We start from the raw sequence: 18,973 nt of genomic DNA, 5'->3' as shown, positions 1-18,973 counted from the left end.
ATGTGCTGTTCCCATCTTTTCTCTGTTGTGAACAGTGCTGCAGTGAACATGGGTGTGCATGCATCTGTTTGTGTGAGAGCTCTTATTTCTCTAGGACGTATTGCAAGGAGCGGAACTGGTGGATCAAATGGCCGTTCTATTTCTACCTTTTAGGGAAGTTCCAAATCGACTTTCAAAGTGGTTTTACCATTTCACATGCCCACCAGCAGTGTATAAGTGTTCCAGTCTCTCCACAACCTCTCCTACATTGATTATTTTCTTTTTTGGATTACTGCTATCTTTGTTGGGGTGAGATGGTATCTCATTGTAGTTTGATTTGCATTTTTCTGAAGGCTAATGATCGCAAGCATTTCCTCAGATTTCTGCTAGCTTCCTAAATGTCTTCTTTAGTGAAGTGACTGTTCATGTTCCTTGCCCACTTTTTAATTGGGTTGTCTTTTCATTGTTGAGGTTATGCAGTAGCTTGCAGATTTTGGAGATGAGACACTGATCAGATTTCTTGTAGCCAAAATTTTTTTTCCCACTCTGTAGGTTGTCTTATCACTGTTTTGGTGAAGTGTTTGGATGAGCATAAGTGTTTGATTTTTAGGAGCGCTGAGTTATCTAGTCTCTCTTCTGGTGTTTGTGTGTCGTTAGCAATGTTTTGTATACTGTTTATACTGTGTATTAGGGCTCCTAGTGTTGTCCCTATTTTGTCTTCCATGATCTTTATCATTTTAGATTTTCTATTTAGGCCTTTGAGCCACTTTGAGTTACTTTTTGTGCATGGTGTGAAGTATGATTCTTGTTTCATTTTTTTGGAGATGAACACCCAGTTATGCCAGCACCATTTGTTAAAGAGACTGTCTTTTCCCTAATTAACAGACACTGGGCCTTTGTCAAATATCAGCTGCTCATATGCTTATGGATTTATTCCTGGATTCTCAGTTCTGTTCCATTGGTCTATGTATCTGTTGTTGTACCAGTACCAGGGTGTTTTGACTACAATGGTGGTATAAAAGATTCTAAAATCAGGTAGTATGAGGTCTCCCACTTTGTTCTTTTTCTTCAGTAATGCTGTACCTATCTGGGGCCTCTGCCCTTTCCATGTGAAATTGGTGATTTGTTTCTCCATCTCATTAAAAAATGCCATTGGAATTGGGATTATGAATCCTTGTATCTGTAGATCACTTTAGGTAGAATAGACATTTTCACAATGTTGAGTCTTCCTGTTCATGAGTAATGTATGTTTTTCCACTTATGAAGGTCTCTTCGTTTCTATCAGTAGTGTCTTGTAGTTTTCCTTGTGTAGATCTTTTACATCTCTGGTTAGATTTATTCCTACCTATTTTATCCTCTTCAGGGCTATAGTGAATGTTATTAATTTGGTGATTTCCTCTTGGATGTTCTCTTTTTTGGTGTAGAAGACTTCAAGTGATTTCCCTGTGTTTAACTTGTATCCTGATGCTTTCCTGAACTCTTCTATTAGTTCCAGTAGTTTTCTTGTTTATTCTTTAGGGTTTTCTGTGTATAAGATCATACTATCTGCAAATAGAGATACTTTTACTTCTTCCTTATCAATTTGGATTCCCTTTATTTCCTTTTCTAGCCTAATTGCTCCGGCTAGGACTTCCAGCCATAATGTTGAATAAGAGTGGTGATAAAGGGCATCCTTTTCTGGTTCCAGTTCTCAAGTGCAATGCTTTCAGACTGTCTCCATTTAGGATGATGTTGGCTGTTGGGTTTGTATAAATGTCCTTTATTATGTTGAGGAATTTACCTTCTATTGCTATACTGCTGAGTGTTTTTATCATGAATGAGTGTTGGACTTTGTCAAATGCCTTTTCTGCAGTAATAAGATCATATAGTTTTTTTTATTTATGTCATGGATTACATTGATTTTTTTTAATGTTGAACCATCCCTGTATCCCTGGTATGAATCCCACTGGGCATGGTGAATTTTTTTTTAAATATATATTGTTGAATTTTATTGGTTAGAATTTTGTTGAGGATTATTGCATCTAATTTTATGAGTTCCATTGGTCTATAGTTTTCTTTTTTTGTGGTGGTTTTACCTGGTTTTGGTATCAGGGTTATGCTGGCTGCGTAGAATGAGTTTGGCAGTGTTCCATCCTTTTTTTATGCTCTGAAATACCTTTAGTAGTAGTGGTGTTAACTCTTCTCGGAAAGTTGGTAGAATTCTCCAGTGAAGCCGTCAAGGCCAGGATTTTTCTTCTTCTTCTTGTTGGGTGTTTTAAAATTACCTTTTTAATCTCTTCTTTTGTTATGGCTTATTTAGTTGTTCTGCCTCTGTGTTAGATAGGTAGTGTGTTCCTAGAAATTTTTCCATTTCCTCTAGGTTTTCAAATTTGTTACAGTACAGTTTTTCCATAATATTGCATTATGATTATTTAATTTCAGTTGGGTCTGTTGTGATATTGCCCATCACATTTCTAATTTGCGTTATTTGCTTCCTCTCCTGTTTTTCTTTGTTTGGCAAGCGGTTTATTGATTCTGTTAGTCTTTTCTAAGAACCTGCTTTTGTTCTCCTTAGCTCTTTCAATTGTTTTTCTAGTCTCTTTTCATTTAATTCTGCTCTGATTTTTATTATTTTCTTTCTTCTGTTGTCTGAGCGCTTCTTTTGCTCCTCTCTTTCTATCTGTTCAAGTTGTAGAGTTAATGCTTTGATCCTTGGACCTTTTTTTCATTTTGGATGTGTGCATTTATTGCTATAAATTGACCTCTGAGCACTGCTTCTGCTGTGTCTCAAAAGTTCTGGTAGGCTTTTTCATTCTTGTTTGATTCTGTGAATTTTTTTATTCTGTCCTTAATTTCTTCTGTTTGATTTTTTTCTGTTATTGATTTCTTCTTTTATGGCTTTATGGTCAGAAAAGGTGCTTTGCAATATTTCAGTGCTCCGGATTCAGTTAAGGCTTGCTTTATGGCCTACTGTGTGGTCTGTTCTGGACAATGTTCCAGATGTGTTGGAAAAGAAATTATACTTGGCTGCTTTTGGGTGCAGTGTTTTGTATATATGTCCATGAGGTCAAGTTAGTTCTTTGTGGTATTTAGATCTTCTGTTTCTTTATTGAGCTTCTTTTTGGTTGTTCTCTCCTTCACTGAAAGTGGTGTGTCGAAGTCTCCTACTATTATTGTGGAGTTGTCTCTCTCTCTTTTCAGTGCTGTTAGAGTTTGTTTTATGTATTTTGGAGCCCTGTCATTGAGCGGGTAAATATTTATTATGATTACGTCGTCCTGGTGCATTGACCCTTTAATCATTATATAGTGTCCTTCCTTATCCTTTGTGGTAGATTTTGCTTTAAAGTTTCTTTTGTTAGAATTTAATATTTGCACGCCTGCTCTGTTTTGATATTTGTTTACCTGAGATATATATCTATATGTATATACATATTTCCATCCTTTGAGTTTTAGTTTGTTTGTGTCTTTCAGTCTAATCCGTGTCTCTTGTAGGCAGCAAAGAGATGGATCATGTTTTTTTATCCATTCTGCCACTGTCTGTCTCTTTATTGGCACATTTACTCCATTTATGTTTAGTGTACTTACTCTTAGGTATGAGCTTAGTGCTGCCATTCCAATGTTTTTTTTTTTGTGTGTGTGTGTGTGTGTGCTGTTGACAGTTTCTTCATTCCACTTAATTTTCTGTGCTGGTTCATTTTTTTGTGTATTTTCAACTTTTTCATTTTAGTTTATTTTGTATTTGTGGAGCCTTTATGTTTTTCTTGTTTTTTACTTTGATGTGTAGGATGGTTAGTTTCCTTTGTGGTTACCTTACTTTTTACCCCAATTTTTCTAAGTTTAAAGCAATCTTTTATTTCTTTATATCTCCTTGACTTCTCCATATGAAAGATTTATGACTACATTATTTTGTCCCTCTTTTTTGTTTGAATGTTGTCATCTTTAACTAATGATGTCATTGTTTCCCTATTTTGATCATTTTAGCTTTGATTTATTTTTGTGATTTCCCTATCTGGGTTGATATCTGGTTGCTCTGTCCTGTGTTCCAGCCTTGGGTTACTGTCTGATGTTATAGATTTTCTAACCTGAAGTTTCCTTTAGTATTTCATGTAATTTTGGCTTGGGTTTTTGCAAATTCCCTAAACTTCTTTTTATTGGAAATGTCCTAATTTCGCCATCATTTTTGTGAGACAGTTTTGTTGGATATATAATTCTTGGCTGGCAGTTTTGACCTTCAAGACTTTATGTAAACCCATTACCTTCTTGCCTGTGTGGTTTCTGCTGAGTAGTATGAGCTTAGTCTTGTTGACTCTCTTTTGTAGGTGACTTTTCATTTATATCTAGCCACTCTTAAAATAATCTCTTTACCTTTGGTTTTGGCAAGTTTGATTATGATATGTCACGGTGACTTTGTTTTGGGATCTACCTTGTATCAGGTTCAATGAGCATCTTGGGTGGACATCTTTTCATCTTTCACGATATCAGGGAAGTTTCCTTCCAACAAATCTTCAACGATTCTCTCTGTGTTCATCCTCCCCCACCCCCAGCCAGATTATGGGTATCCAGTGCTATTGGCTATAAGGAGTAGGAGCCACCACTTATTCCTCAACCCCTGTCATGAGTGGATTGGTGGCATGGGTGGAGACACCAGCCCTCAGGCCCCTGATGTGGGTAGGTGATGACCCTGCTTAATAGACAGAGTCATGTCAAATGCCATTAACCTTCCTCTCCACCATATAGTTGAAAGAGTTGAAGTGAGGGTTCAGGTATATACCCTGTTGTACTGTGCTAATGAGGGCCAGCACTGTTGAAATGGGTCCACACAGGTCTATGCAGGGCTGAAAGACATTCAAAGTCTTTGGACCTCTTATGCCTGTGCCTAGGCAAAGGAGCTGTTTCTGCCCTGAGTTCTTGGTTTAAAGGATCCAGGAGATCATTTTTCCCTGTTTGTGAAATTGTTCCCTCTCCAATGCTGGGAGAATGGCTCAGCGAGTGTGACAGATCTTTCAGCCCAGGGGATGTGGCAGTCTCTGAAGCCAGCTTGGACCGAGTGTAGAGTAAGAAGGGGGCAGGTAAATGGGAGAGAGGTTTTTCCCAAAAGGGTGTTTTTTGACCTGTGTGGTAGGTTACACACGTCTACATATCTTTTGTCAATTGAGCACCACTTTTTTTTTTTTTTTCACAGATTCTGGAGGTGGGAGTAGAATCTCCATCCCTCAGTCTCTCCCGATTTGGAAAACATGTCCCAAAGGTCATTGCTTGCCTCACCACTGACACCACCTGATCCTGGCCTGCAGGGTAATGGTTCCCACTGGGTCAGGTCTAGCAACTCCTCACTGTTTCTTAACTGTCTCTCTCCACCTGCCACTCAGTCTGATTCCTCGCCTATGCCTTAGATGTTCTGGGCTCCTAGATTGTCATATATAATCGATTCACATATATTTTCAGGTCTTTGTTGTAAGAGGGACCACGGGAAGTGTTTGACTACTCCAACCTCTTGGACCCACTAACTCTGTGTTTGATTTCTGAGGGTGGAGTACTTGTGGGGTGTTGCTTATATCTGGAAATAGTATGGAGATTTAGTTGTGAGCCTTGTAGGGATTCGGAGAATTGAGAGGTGTGGGTGCTTTTGTGGCCATTATTTGGGACTGTGTTGGAAATGTATTAATGTGAGTTCACAGTGTGGGGATTGTGTATGTGTTGAATGGGTTCCTGCAAGTTCATATATGTATTTAAATGTGTGAGTTGGTTGTGTTTACATGAACCTTAGTGATTCAATATAAGTGAGTTTTTGTGGGAGTGTGCAGGTCATGAGACATAGGCATGTACACTCAAGGACTTGGAAGTGAGCTGTATGCAATTTTTGGCTCAGGGGAATACTTTGGGTGTGGCTGTTCTGCCATGAATTTTGGGTCTTCCTGTGTATCTAATGGCAGGTTTGAAATGAGTTTCTTTGGGCATGTGAGGGAGTGTGCCTGTGTGTGTTAGCTTGCATGTAAGACCTTTTGGTTTTGTATATTTTGGGAATGAGGAAGGATCACTGGTATGTACTCAGGGCATGTTGTATGGTTGTGTTGCCTGGATGCTTTCCTGGAGTTGCACATGCATCTTCCATGTTTGGTCTGGGGTTTGTATGATTCTGCATTCAAGAAAATTGGGGATTGATTTCTGTTTGAGTATTGTGGATTGTTTGATTATGTATAGGCAGGCATTGTGAGTTATATTAGTATTTGAAGATATAGGGTCATATTTTGTATATGTTTGGTGTCATGAATAATTTAGGTTATATTCAGGGTATGAGGACAGTTGTAGTTGTAATGAGTTTGTTTCATGAAGAGGCATGGCAGTTGGGATGAATATTTTCTAGATTCATGTGTAATATGTCTCAGTAGGGAGTATGGTATATTCTGGGAAATGAGGAGGTGGGTATCTGATGAAAAAATGAGATTGTGCATTTGCACAGGAAGTGGGAGAATTGAATTTGTGTATGTGCTAGAGGGACGTTGATATGGTTATGTATGAGATTTTGAGAATGTGGCAGTTTTGGAACATAGGGTAGAGGGCATGAAATGGGATTTCCATGTATTTATATAGGATGTGCAAGAGATATTTCACTGACTGAGAGGATATACTGGTGTGTGTAATCATGAGTCAGTGGGTGAATTATTCTTGGAGTGTTCTGTGTGTGTTTCTTTGAACAATGGTAGGGTGTTTGTAATTGTGTTTGGGAATGTTTCGAGGTTAGGGAAGTAAGGCCAATTTCTAGAGAAGTGTGACAATCTATTATGTTCTGGATGCTGTATACTTTAAGTAATTGGGAATGTGTGTCTGCTTGTGCGTTTTGTGTCTGGTATGTGCGGGCAAGTAGGGGGATCATGTGTGTGTGTGTGTTAACTAGAGTGCTAGGACTGTTGATGTTTTGGAGTTTTAGCTGCATTCCTGAATATGTGGGGGTTGCTATGAGTCAAAATCAAATCAAGAGCAGTGAGTCTGGTTTTGATTTTTTGTACCTGTGGTTGTGTTTTGGGTGAGTGTGTAGGGTGTTTTTGTCTGTATGAAAGCAGCCAGGGATCCTCTTTGTGCCTATTCTTGTCTAATTCTTGGAGAATTTGGTGGCACAGCTTGTATATGCATTTTCAGAGTTCCTTTGGTGTATTTATATATATTATTAATACAGGTTGTATGTGGTTGTGTGTGTATTTGGTTTCATTGGCTTTCTGGGGTGTTTATTCTGGAGGATGTGGGGTTCAGTATGTATATTTGGAAACTGAGAGGCCTTCTATAAATTGTGCATTCATTTGGGAATTGTATGTATTCTAGAGATGTATGATTTCTTGTGGGTCTGTATTAGGGTGGCCTTTCAGGTTAGATTTTGAACTTGGAGGTGTTAGAGAGCTTGGTTTTGTGTACAGTGTTCAGTGAGTATATATGGGTACTATTGGTTGTCCATGTACATCTTCAGGCACATGTTCAGAGTATACATAGTTGTAGGAATTACTGTGTGTATTCATGGTCCGTAGGGTTTTGTTATAAAACTATAGGCAGTAAAAGGTGGTATGTTTGTGTGTTTAGAGTGTGGGTAGTAGTTGTACGTATGTATTCAGGAGTTGTGTGTTCTGGAAATGTATAGCGATGTTTGGATTATATATTAGGGGTGGGAGTCAGGGGTCCTCCCATGGTGCAGACGCAGTGTGTGTACATACTCATAGGAAAGGGGATCAGTCATGCTGGAATCAGCTCCAGTTAATTTGGGATAGTAGATGGTGCATATCTCTGCCCAAATATGGGTCAGTGACATCCGGGTGGTACCTTGAAATTAGCAATGGCAGGATTATTTATATCAGGTCATTTGTCAATGTTTAGAAATCAAGGCTTGCAACGCTCGCAATGGAGAGTGAATTGATAACATTGGTCGTGTGTGTGTGTGTCTGTGTGCACATGTCTGTCTGTACATGTGCCTGTGTGTCATTAGAATGTGCTGAGCAAGAACATTGAGGCCTCACTCAGGTACTCTATTGGATAGTGTGAGTGGGGCACTTGGGGCCTTATGCCCTTCTATGTTTCCATGGGAAAGACATGTGACAATATTGTATCCTTTCATCTCACTGTTCAATCTCTGTGCTTAACAAATAATCTGAGAAGCCAGAATATATGAAGAAGAATGGTCTTCAGCATTGGAGGAATGTCACTGACAACCTGGGTTATGCAGATGACAATGTTCCATGCTGCAAATGAAGAAAATTGAAGAACTACCTGATGAAGGCAAAAGACCACAGTCGTCAGCATGGATTACACCTGAATATAAAGAAAACGAAATCCTTACACTGGACAACCAAAGTAAATAGAGACATATTTGAAGTTGTCAAGGATTTCATGCCCCTTTAATCAACAATCAAAAACAATGGAAGCAGCAGTCAGGACCTCAAAGGACATTTTGCCATGGGCAAATCTGCTACAAAAAAAAGAAAAAAAAAATTTTTTTTTTAAGACTCCCTTAATGTTATAAAAAATGGAAGATGTCATTTTGATAAAAAAAAGTTGCACCTGTCTCAAGCCTGGCATGGCAGCCCCACCAAAAGGTTGGCCCTCAGAGCTGGGTAGCCTTTCTAGACTCAAAGAGCACCAGTAACCAGGAAATAGGGAAAACACAGTCTTAGCACCTGGGCCTGGGAACAGAGAGTCCCAAGAACCCTGAGTTGATGGGACCTCAGTTAGCTGAAAAACTGCCAGATATAGGCTTGCACAGCTGGAATCCCTCCAACCTTGGCTCCAGGTACGATGAACCTTCTGAGGTGTCCCTGTGTTGAGATGTGTAAGGATGCAAGTGAAGGTCTCTGTCACACCTGAGCAGGTATATGGGGCCTGGCCTAGCTCTTTTGGCTCAGAGGGGATGACAGGTAAGGGAGATTAGGTACTGGGTCTGTGTTCCTTGAACAATGTGGAAGAAGATGATGGATCCCCTCTTATAGTAGGGCTTCCCAGCCACACCCATCTTCTCTTCTATCACAGGAGGCTTCAGGACCCCAAAGAGAGAATGGGTTGGGTTTTCTCTGGTGAGTCTCATCACTTGGTTCTTCCCAGGCTGGCTTGATGCCAGTTCAGTGGGACAGGGAGAAGCAAGGCAAGGGTTGGAGTCAGATTAGTGACAGGGGAGGGTGTGGGGGAAGCCCTGTCCTAGAAAGAGGACCAGGAGGATGGATCTAGAGAGCATGATGAAGCCTTCCTGTGAACAGACTTGACTCTTTCTTTGCTGGGTACTTTCTTTTCTGAAGCCTCACCATGCTGCCAGCACCGGGAGTCTCCTCTCATCTCCCTGTTTTTCTGATAGGGTGACCTGACCTTTTTTATTTTCCCCCATGACATGTGCAGTTTCAGACACATCAGATGGTGTCCAGTGACCATGATGGACCCCAGTTCCCTCCACACACGCCTCCTACCTCACTTGGACCCACCCAAGGACTTCTGGGCCTTCGTGAAGTCTGATTCAACTTGATGCCCATACTTTGTAGTAATTATGTTGTATTTTGTTGGCAGATATTTTAAATACAATATTTGATCGGTAATGCATGGGAAGGTTTTGTAGGATCTTTTCATTGGGTTTTGAATATTCTTTTTGTTGTTGTTGCTTTGGGTTTAGAAATCACTCCTCATGTTTTCCACCTACAGCCCTCCTAGCCATTAATCTGCTCTATGTCTGTATATTGTAGATTTTCATGTGGAATCATGCAATAATTGTTCTTGAGATTTCAGTTATTTCACTGAGACCAATGGTGTCAAGGTTCATCCATTTATTGCAAGTAAGAGAATTTCTTTGCTCTTTATGGCTGCATAATATTGCATGTACCTGTATGGCACATTTTGTGTATCCAATCATCTTTTCATGGGCACTGGGGTTGTTTCCACCTTTTTGTTTCAGTGAATAGTTCTGCAATAAACGACAGTGTCCAAGTATCTGCTTTCTTGCTTTCAGTTCTTTTGTTTATGTGCCTACAAGTGTCTATGGTGATTCTTTGTGAATGCGTTTGAGGTGCCATCAAACTGTGTTCTACAGTTTTCAATGGACATGGCACCCACTTTCTCCTATGTTTGTTTCCTGTTTGTTTTTGTTTTTTTCTGTCAATAGCCATTGGTGTGGTGTGGAGTGATACCTCTTTGTGATTTTGATTTGCATTTCCTAATGACTGATGATGTTGAGCATCTTCTCCCTTGCTTACTGGCCATTTGTATATTTTCTGTGGAATAATGTCGATTTACGTCTTCTGCCCTTTGTTTGAGTTGGGCGTTTTTTTTCTTTATGTGTTCAGCTTTAGGCACTCTTTATATCTTTGGATATGAAACCCTTAAGCAAGTACAGATTCCAAGTATATTCTCACAATCAGTAGTTGTCTTCACTTTCTTGATAGTGCTCATTGATGCAGAAAAGATTTAAATTTTCACCAAGACAAATTTATCTGTTTCTTTTGTTTCTTCCCTCATATGTATGAAGAAGTGGGGAAAAAAATTCAGAAAACATAACCCTGATGTTTACTTTTAAGAGTTTTATGATTTTACCTCTAGTATTTAGATCTTTGATGCATTTAGAGTTAATTTTTGTATATGCTATAGAGTATGTCATCCTTTTCCTTGTGGAGATCAAGTTGTCTCAGCATCATTTGTTAGAGAACTGTTCTTTGTACTTTGAATGAACTTAGCTACAGTATTGAAACAAATTGGGCAAAGATGTACGAATTCACATCTCAAGTCTATACCGTTGGTGTCTACGCCTCTTCTTATGCCAGAACCAGACTGTTTTCTTTATTACATGTGTGTAGTGCTATTTTATATCTTGAAGTGTGCGTCCCATAGTCTGTTCTTCTTTTCCAAGATTATTTTTTTATATTCAGAGCCCTTTGTGTTTGCAATATATAAATTTTCTTGTGTTGTTGTGTATTTAATTTTCTCTGCTTCATTTAATTTATAAGTGGTAAGACATGGATCCTGAGATTTAGGAGAGAGGAATAGGAGAGTCTCAGCATCTTGCCCCAGGAATGAAAATCCCACACCAAGACTGCATGAAGGAAATTCCTGGAAGGGCTGATGAGGTACAGAGCTGGGAGATATGGGGCCAATTTTTTTTTTTTTTTTGAGGTACATGTCATGGGATGAAGAGGGAGTTTACCCTGAAGAAGAAAAGTGAAGCTTGCTGGGCTGTGCCCTGGCTGCCATCAAGGGCATAAGCAGGTTCAAGGAGGCAGAGTCCTGAGCGTCATAGTTTTGGGAGACGGGCAGGGTAGGTCTGTTCTCTGGATGAAGCTTGTTTTCCCAACATCACAGCACGTAGGTACGTTTTATCACCAGTAGTATGTATATTTCTCTTTGTAATGAGAACTCTCCACACACCTGTTTAATGAAACCATGGGTAAAGAGGTCTCACCACAAAGGAAGATGTGAGTCTTCTTCCTGTTCCCAAATGAAAGCAGTCCTCAGGGCTTTGCACCAGCTCTACCCTGTGGCCTCCAAATGGTGACTGCTGAAATACCAGAGTCTGAAGCTATTCATAATAAGTATCTGTAATATAATCATGGGGTTTTGGAGAATCTGAATCTGTGGTCTAGATGTTGATTGAGAGGATGGTTACACCACGGTATTTAAAATTTCTGAAGCTCACAAAACTATAAATTAAATGGGTGAGTTTCATTGCATGGAAATTATATAACTCTGAGAGCTGAGTTTAACAGTAAGATATATTTTTCCCTAACTGTATTGGCACCTGATTTGTAACAGTAAAAGTTTGCACGATTTAAGGCCATTTGATGTCCCCGGCACAAAGGGTTAAGGAGGTGCCTGGTCATGGAAATGGTGGTTGTTCACGTTCACGAAGAGGCTCCTAGGAACAAATGCCTGGTGATCTCCTTTGGAAATTCAACCAGAGAATACTCTATGGAACACAGTTCTGTTGTGAAACGCGTGGGGTAGCGATGAGTTAGAACTGACCCAACAGCACTGGTTTGGTTTTTCTTTTGGAACCAACCTGGCTACCTCTTACTGATTCTGTGACCTTGGATGAACTGTGTCCAGTATGTACAGTGGGAATGGCCTATAAATCATGAGATGACTTTGACTTTTATCTGTATCTGTAACAAGCACTGAGCAATATCTCACATGAAACATATTCAGCAAATAATAGCAGATATGAACATTACTATTGTTTTGTGTTAGTATCCTCGTTCAGATGAAGATAAGGGCATGCTTCCTGCCTTTAGAAAAACCACAGTCGACAGGGAGTAAGAACACGGGAACAGTGACATGCAGTGCATGGTACAGGGTCTGTGACAGGGTAAAGTGAAAGTGAAGCTGGGCACAATCTCAGGAATAGAAATGGATAAGCCTAGGACTTTCTTGACCTCTCTACTCATCCAGACCTGAGTCTACTCCAATATCCTTACAGAATCTTTTCTAGACCATTCCAGCCTTCCCCACTTGAACACTCTCATCGAAGAAATAGTAGAAAGCTTCATTTAGGCCCTGTTCTGGGAAAGCATATTCCATACACTCTCTCTATCCTTGCAACAGCTATCCAAATAAAATGTGATTATGCATGTCTTACTGGTCAGAAAGCTGCTGCTCAGACACCGGCGGTCACACAGCCAGCAAGAGACAGAGCTGAGATTGAAAGTCTGCTGTGGCAGACCCCAAATCCAGCCTTTCTATCGCCTCTTTCCTCTTTCTTCTTCTGGGCACATTGCTCAACTTGGCTGATGCTCAGTCTCAGGTGTGGGGAAGGGAGGGAATGCTTCAGGTGATAATGAAGTGTTAAGAGGTGAAGAGAAATTCAGGGAAAGTTGGTGGAAGGCCACACCAAACACAGAAAAAAACCTGGACCATCAGTCTAGGGTCCATTCTCTGTTCCTTTGGGCAATCGTGAAGGCCTGGTTACTCATTGCCACCAAGTGTGACCCACTATGGAACCAAGTTCCATTGGTTGTCTCCCTGTATTCTTTCTTGGAACCAGGAGAGTGATATCTTCTCCTTCCCATGTCCACAAAGCATGGCACCAATTCAAATTGTGCACAAGGGACAAGAGAGGTTTGTTAATGGACAGGGGTTGTACTGTCAGAGCAGCGGCCAAGTCTGGCATACATTTCAGTCCATCTTTGCTACACTTGAGACATTTCAGCAAAGAGAATATTCAAATGGCCAACAGACACTTGAAAGGATGTCATTAGGCATCAAAGAAATGCATATAGAAACCACAATGAGATACCATTTCACAGCCAGTACGATGGGCAAAATAAAAATAAAAAACTAAAAAGAGGGAAAAATGACAAGTGTTGGAGAGGATGTGGAGAAATTGGAAACCTCATCCGTTGCTTGTGAAAATGCAAAATGATATAGCCATTTTGGAAACACTGGCAATTTCTCAAAAACCTGGAGATATACCTGCCGTATGACCCAGGAATTCCACTCCAGGTGTATGCCCTTGGGATCTAAAAGAAATGATATGAACAGACGTATGCACAGCTATGTTCACCACAGCACTATTCACAATAGCAAAAAGATAGAAACAATCTAAGTGCCCGACAACGGACAAATGGATTAGTAAAATATGCTGTATACATACAGTGGAATACTACTCAGCAATAAAGAAAAATGAGTTCCCTAAACACCTTGGAATATGGAAGAACCTGGAGGAAATGAACAAGTAAAAGGAGTCAGTCACAAAAAAATAGATATTGTATGCAATCACATTTATGAAATGACATGAAAAATAAAATTATACAGAAAATAATGTTCAGTAGCGTTTACCAGAGATGGGGTAGGGCGAAGGAGAATTTACTCTCTAGGTAGTAGATACTTGTTTATTTTTCATGAAGGAGAGGTAACGCTCAATGAGACTGAATTGTACAAAGCCTGATGAAGGCAAACCACATCAGTAAAATACACACGAGTAGAAAAAAAAATATATATAGTCATATATGTGTATAGGCATGTTTACATGAGTGTATATGTGTGTGTATACAGGTGTATGTGTAGGAATACGTATATGCATCTATGTGACTGTATGCACACATGTTAATACATATAATAAAGCACATAGAGGGAAGAGTTGTGAATATTTCCGAGACATAACCAAATACCCTGATGGATTAGTTTTCTGGATTCGAAATATTTAAACTAGAGTCTTGTGGAACATCTTGGTCACTTGGGCTGATATGGTTCATCAAGTTATGCTTTACATCCTAGTTTGCTGAGTAGTGTTTGTGGTTTTAAAGCTTGTGAGCGGCCTACTAAAATGCAACTATTGGTCTCTACTCATCAGGACCAAAAGGGAACGTAGGAAACCAAAGGCTAAGAGAAGGAACTTGAATTGTGTACGTGAAGAATGTTCAGATGACAAGTCTTCTATTACATATATATTTACCACAATAAAAAGAAAATACAAAGTATTTGTGGAATCTAATAAAACTCCAGGATTCATTATACATTATACTTTCTCTTCTATAAGACCTAAGCAAATTCACTCCCTTTAAGAAATGCACACTCAGTCCAAAATCCAAACATTGCTGCTTAAGAGGCAGTTAATAAAATAAGAAATAAACCCATTTGAAATGCGAACACTCTCAAGCTTGCTCTTCAAAGCCTCTAATTCAGGACTCCATCTCCCAGCTTTCCTGCCCTTAGAAAGCAAGGAATTCATCACCCAAAGGTCGGTTTTGCCTCAGGCAGCCCTGCTGGTCATTCAAACCTCCTGGACTGCCTTGCAATGAGAAAGACTTGATTTTCACCTCACCTGCCTCTGCACTTCCACTACATTGTATTTGCATTTTTACAAGCACTGCATCATTCTCTCACTGTCCTCTGGGTCTCCACATCTTCTAGGAATGCAGGTTAAGAGATCTCTTAAGGAAATGTCCTCAATATGTGTCCTTCAGTTTACTTTTTCTTCTGTGTTGTGATTAGGAAACCATCTCAGCCAGTGTTACTTCCTTCCTGTCTAAACAACAGTTACAGTGGGAACAAATTATTTCTTTTTTAGTGTGTAAACTAAACTCATAATTTCAGTCAGCCCTTAAATAATCAGTGCTAGAACGGTGTCACTGTATTTCTTTTTTTTTTTTTAAATTTCAATAATCTGATACTCTTTTTCTGGAAATTGCAAGATTTGCAGTATTTCTCACTTCCTTGGATCATGACTCTAAGACCCTACAGATCCAACACGTGGAGCTGGCAGGGCACAGGCTGAGAGAGAAAGCAGGGTAGCATCACACCTTGTCATTTCCTCTAATGCTCTGAGATTGGGTGGCAGATCACCTGTCTTCTGCGTCCTGTCACCCAAGAATGGAGATGATTTTTATCAGTGGACAAGGCCTTCCTTACACTTTCCCACAGCGATGGTCAGAGAACTGGGTCCAAGGGAATTTTGTCCTCGCCTTTTCATGGCCAATCTTGGTAAAGTTCATATGCGCTAATTTAATCACATATGCTTCCAGGGTCAAAGATTTTCATGTAGTAGAAAAAAAGATTGCAGAATTTGGACCCGCTTGTTCCTGCACAATGTGATGTTCAAATCATAGGTCTTGAGCTCACTCAGTCAAATCCAATGGCCCAAAATCCATTGTGTCCATCAGGGAAAAAAATCTATGGACTCATTGACAAGCAGAAGAACCAAGGAGCAAGCCTGCTTTTCCTGAGTCCCTAGATAGTAGCATTTCCTTCACCATTCCCATAATAGGAGGTCTGGATTGAAAATCATGTAAGGTTGCCCTATGATAGAAGCTCAAAAGCTAAGGAATGTCGCCAAGAGTTTGCTTTTATCAGTCACAACAAGTAGCTTTAAAAAAAGTTCAGGTGATTTTCTTGAATCTCTCTAACTTCATCATCTAAGCTGAGATGTGAGTAGAGTTGTACACTGTAGCTGCCAGAGAGAATACCAAGAAAGGCACATCAAGAAGCTATTTCCTGGCTGCAGAGAATTAAGGGGTGGGCAGTTTCCTGAGAGGCAGAAGCTGCGTGGAGGTGCTCTTTTCACAGTGACTGGGAAAACACTGTCGATGCTGTAAATAGAAATATTCTTCCGGGTCTTTTCAGGTTTATACTTCAGATAAAACTCAGAAATCATGAGGGAATTCAAGAGGACCGCATTATGGAATAACTTTCTCACATAATTGTAGCAAAGCCAGGAGAAGAACCCTTGCCTCCTCTGTGCAAATTCTCTGCTTTTCCACCATAATATGACTGCTGTTGCATTTTTCTGCAGCATTTCCCTCTTGAGTTGAAATGGCTTCCTACAGGGACAAGATACTATGTTAGTCCGAAACCTGTTGCCTTTGAGTGGATTCTGAGTCATAGTGACCCTATAGGACAGAATAGAACTGCCGCATAAGGTTTCTAAGGAGTGCCTGGTGGATTCAAACTGCCGAGCTTTGATTACCAGCCATAGCTCCTAACCACTACACCACCAGGGTTGTTAGTGCCAGTAGGGACATTTTTTGTGTGAAGGCTGTCAGTGTGGAACACTCCTCCTCTGCCTCACTCCTTCCCCATACCCTCCCATCCAACAACCACTGCTGATGTGAGAGCAGGATGAAAGTTGGTCTCACATGACTTTTCTTACTGCAACGACTTGGGGTCAGCACCCTCATCTCACATGACCAGTTTTTCTACCAAGCCTCTCGAACAACAACAACATGAATGCTTTTTCCAATCATTTTCACTATAATACACTGAATTCTGTTCATGATGAGTAAGAAGACAAACATTCTTTCTTTAAAGATGATAACACCACGGTTCCCAAAATGATTGAGGACATACGTTGATGAATCTGTATTCCAAAAAGCAAGGGTGTGTGATGAGGACAGGTGAAGCTGAAGCTGAGAAGTAGGGCTTTATGACCCAGAATGGCCAGCTAGGAAAAAGATGGGAGCTAGTGTGTGTGTGGATGGGGATTTGACTTGCATGAGTAGAATCTTGCATTGGTCTCACGATACCCACCCATTTCAGGGCCATAGGGTCCTAACTAACAACTGAAGATCCTAGGGCTGTAGCATTGTAAGCACTTTTTCTTCAGAGAAAAAGATTTTCTGCCTTCCTCACCCTTACATCTGCTCTCTGCCCACTAAGCCTAGGTGCTCAAGAGTGTTTAGTGACTATTCAGTATGCCAGATAATCAAAATGTCCTACAGAGATTTTGTGAAATTGGTATGCTGGTTTGGTTTGGGTGCTGTGTTTCATGTGTATGGAACCAAGATTTAAGCTCAAGCCTTTTGACTGCAAATTCAGGTCTGTTCTTCTGAAGGTAAGTGATAACAGCTTAATGATTTTTGCCTCTTGGTAGTTTTCCCAGAGAAAATACAAGCCACTTGTTGACTTCAAATGTCTGTTAAACAAGGACTAATATTGTTGTAAATATATCCCCGTTATTATGTGAGGAATCCTTGGAGGCCTTTATTTTCTTTGCTAAAACTGGCAAACCTACTCTTGGGGGGACTTTGAAGTTGAAGGGAATGTTAAAGTTAACATTGTAGACTCTAAACTGAAGAAATACAAATGGGATCGTTGAACCCAGGCTGGGGACATTGACTTTATTTCAATTTATTATTCTAATGGTACAAATATATGTATATATTGGAATACATTTTAATTTTTTAAAGAGAAAAACGGAGGAGGCAGGGCCAAGATGGGAAAATAATCAGACGCTTCCTGTTGTTCCTCTTACATCGAAGACATGAAAAAGAAGTGAATGGATTCTACATGACAATGTAGGAGCCCAGATCATCAAAGAAAAAACTGAGGAGTTGGACTGAGCGGCAGGATGCAGGAGAGACAGTTCAGAAGCAGCAAAGAAGTGCCAGTTGTGAGGTTGCCAGCACCCTGCTGGCTAGGTCAGCTGGTTCATGGCAGGCTGAGGAGAGCAGTAGCATTCAGGACAGGTTTCACCATGTCAGGAGAGGCTGGGCAGCGGAGAGTCTGCAGAAGCCTCCAGATCGGGATGGAAATGGTACTGGACCTGAGAAAGTTAAGTGCAAGCTTCTAACCTACTGCCTAGTGTGTGGGAGTCAAAATAAGTCCTCCCCCTCCAAGATGCTAACGGGGGAAGAGCCTGTTTTCCCTCCCCACACCCACCACCCGCTCCCCGCTGTCCACTCTGACACCAGTCAGGCAGTATTCAAGAACTGCCAGGCCTCTAACCCAGATCTCAGGGCTGTCTGGACCCAAACTAGTCTCTTGGCTATAAAAATTCACCATGCCCCCTCAGCTGGGAAGTCAGGCCAGGAGTTGCCCCTTTGCCTGGGCACTGGCATAAACGGTCTGAGGACATGTAGCTCCCTTCACCCCTGCCTGTACCTGTGTGGGCCAATTCAACACCATGAGGCCATACACTTGAACCCTGTTTTCAACTGCAACAGCCAAGGGGTAGTTGCAGAATCGTGACATTTGATGTTGCCCTGCCCATTAAACAGGGACCTCATCCACACACATCAGGGGCCTGAGGGGTGGTGGTGTCACCCAAATCCATCTAGCCACCCAAGACAGGGGTCAGAGAATATACACTCCCTCCCAGTCCCTAGAGCCAACAGCATTGGGTGCCAAGGACCATCTGCATGACTCCTTTAATATCCCAAACATCCTGAGAGCTGTACAGTGTCAAGCTATTTTCCCAGTGAAGATCCTGAAATATAGAGGATTTACGGAAGTTTTCTAAAGTCAAACACCAGGGAATGGAGGAGCCAGGGCTCTGTCCTTCACTTACCACATTATCTTTCGATGTTTGATATGAACACTCCCCTAAATACCTGGGATACACCAGGATTGCCAGTTATACTGAGGAGGACAGTCTATGAGGTCCCTTCATGGTGTTGGCTGGGAAACTTCTGGGACATGGCATTCCTGAAAATTCACAGGTACTTGCAACAAAATTAGAATTTGGAACTTGGAGAAAAAAGCATTGGGCTGGGATGAAACTTTGTTGAGTTCCAGGGAGCTTCCAAGTTGAGAATCAGAGCTACTGAGGGGAATGGGCTGGAGAAGTGAGGCCATG

This window comes from Loxodonta africana, chromosome 9 (assembly GCF_030014295.1).
Source record: "Loxodonta africana isolate mLoxAfr1 chromosome 9, mLoxAfr1.hap2, whole genome shotgun sequence".
Classification (NCBI taxonomy): Eukaryota; Metazoa; Chordata; class Mammalia; order Proboscidea; family Elephantidae; genus Loxodonta; species Loxodonta africana.
This window is presented reverse-complemented; position numbering follows the sequence as displayed.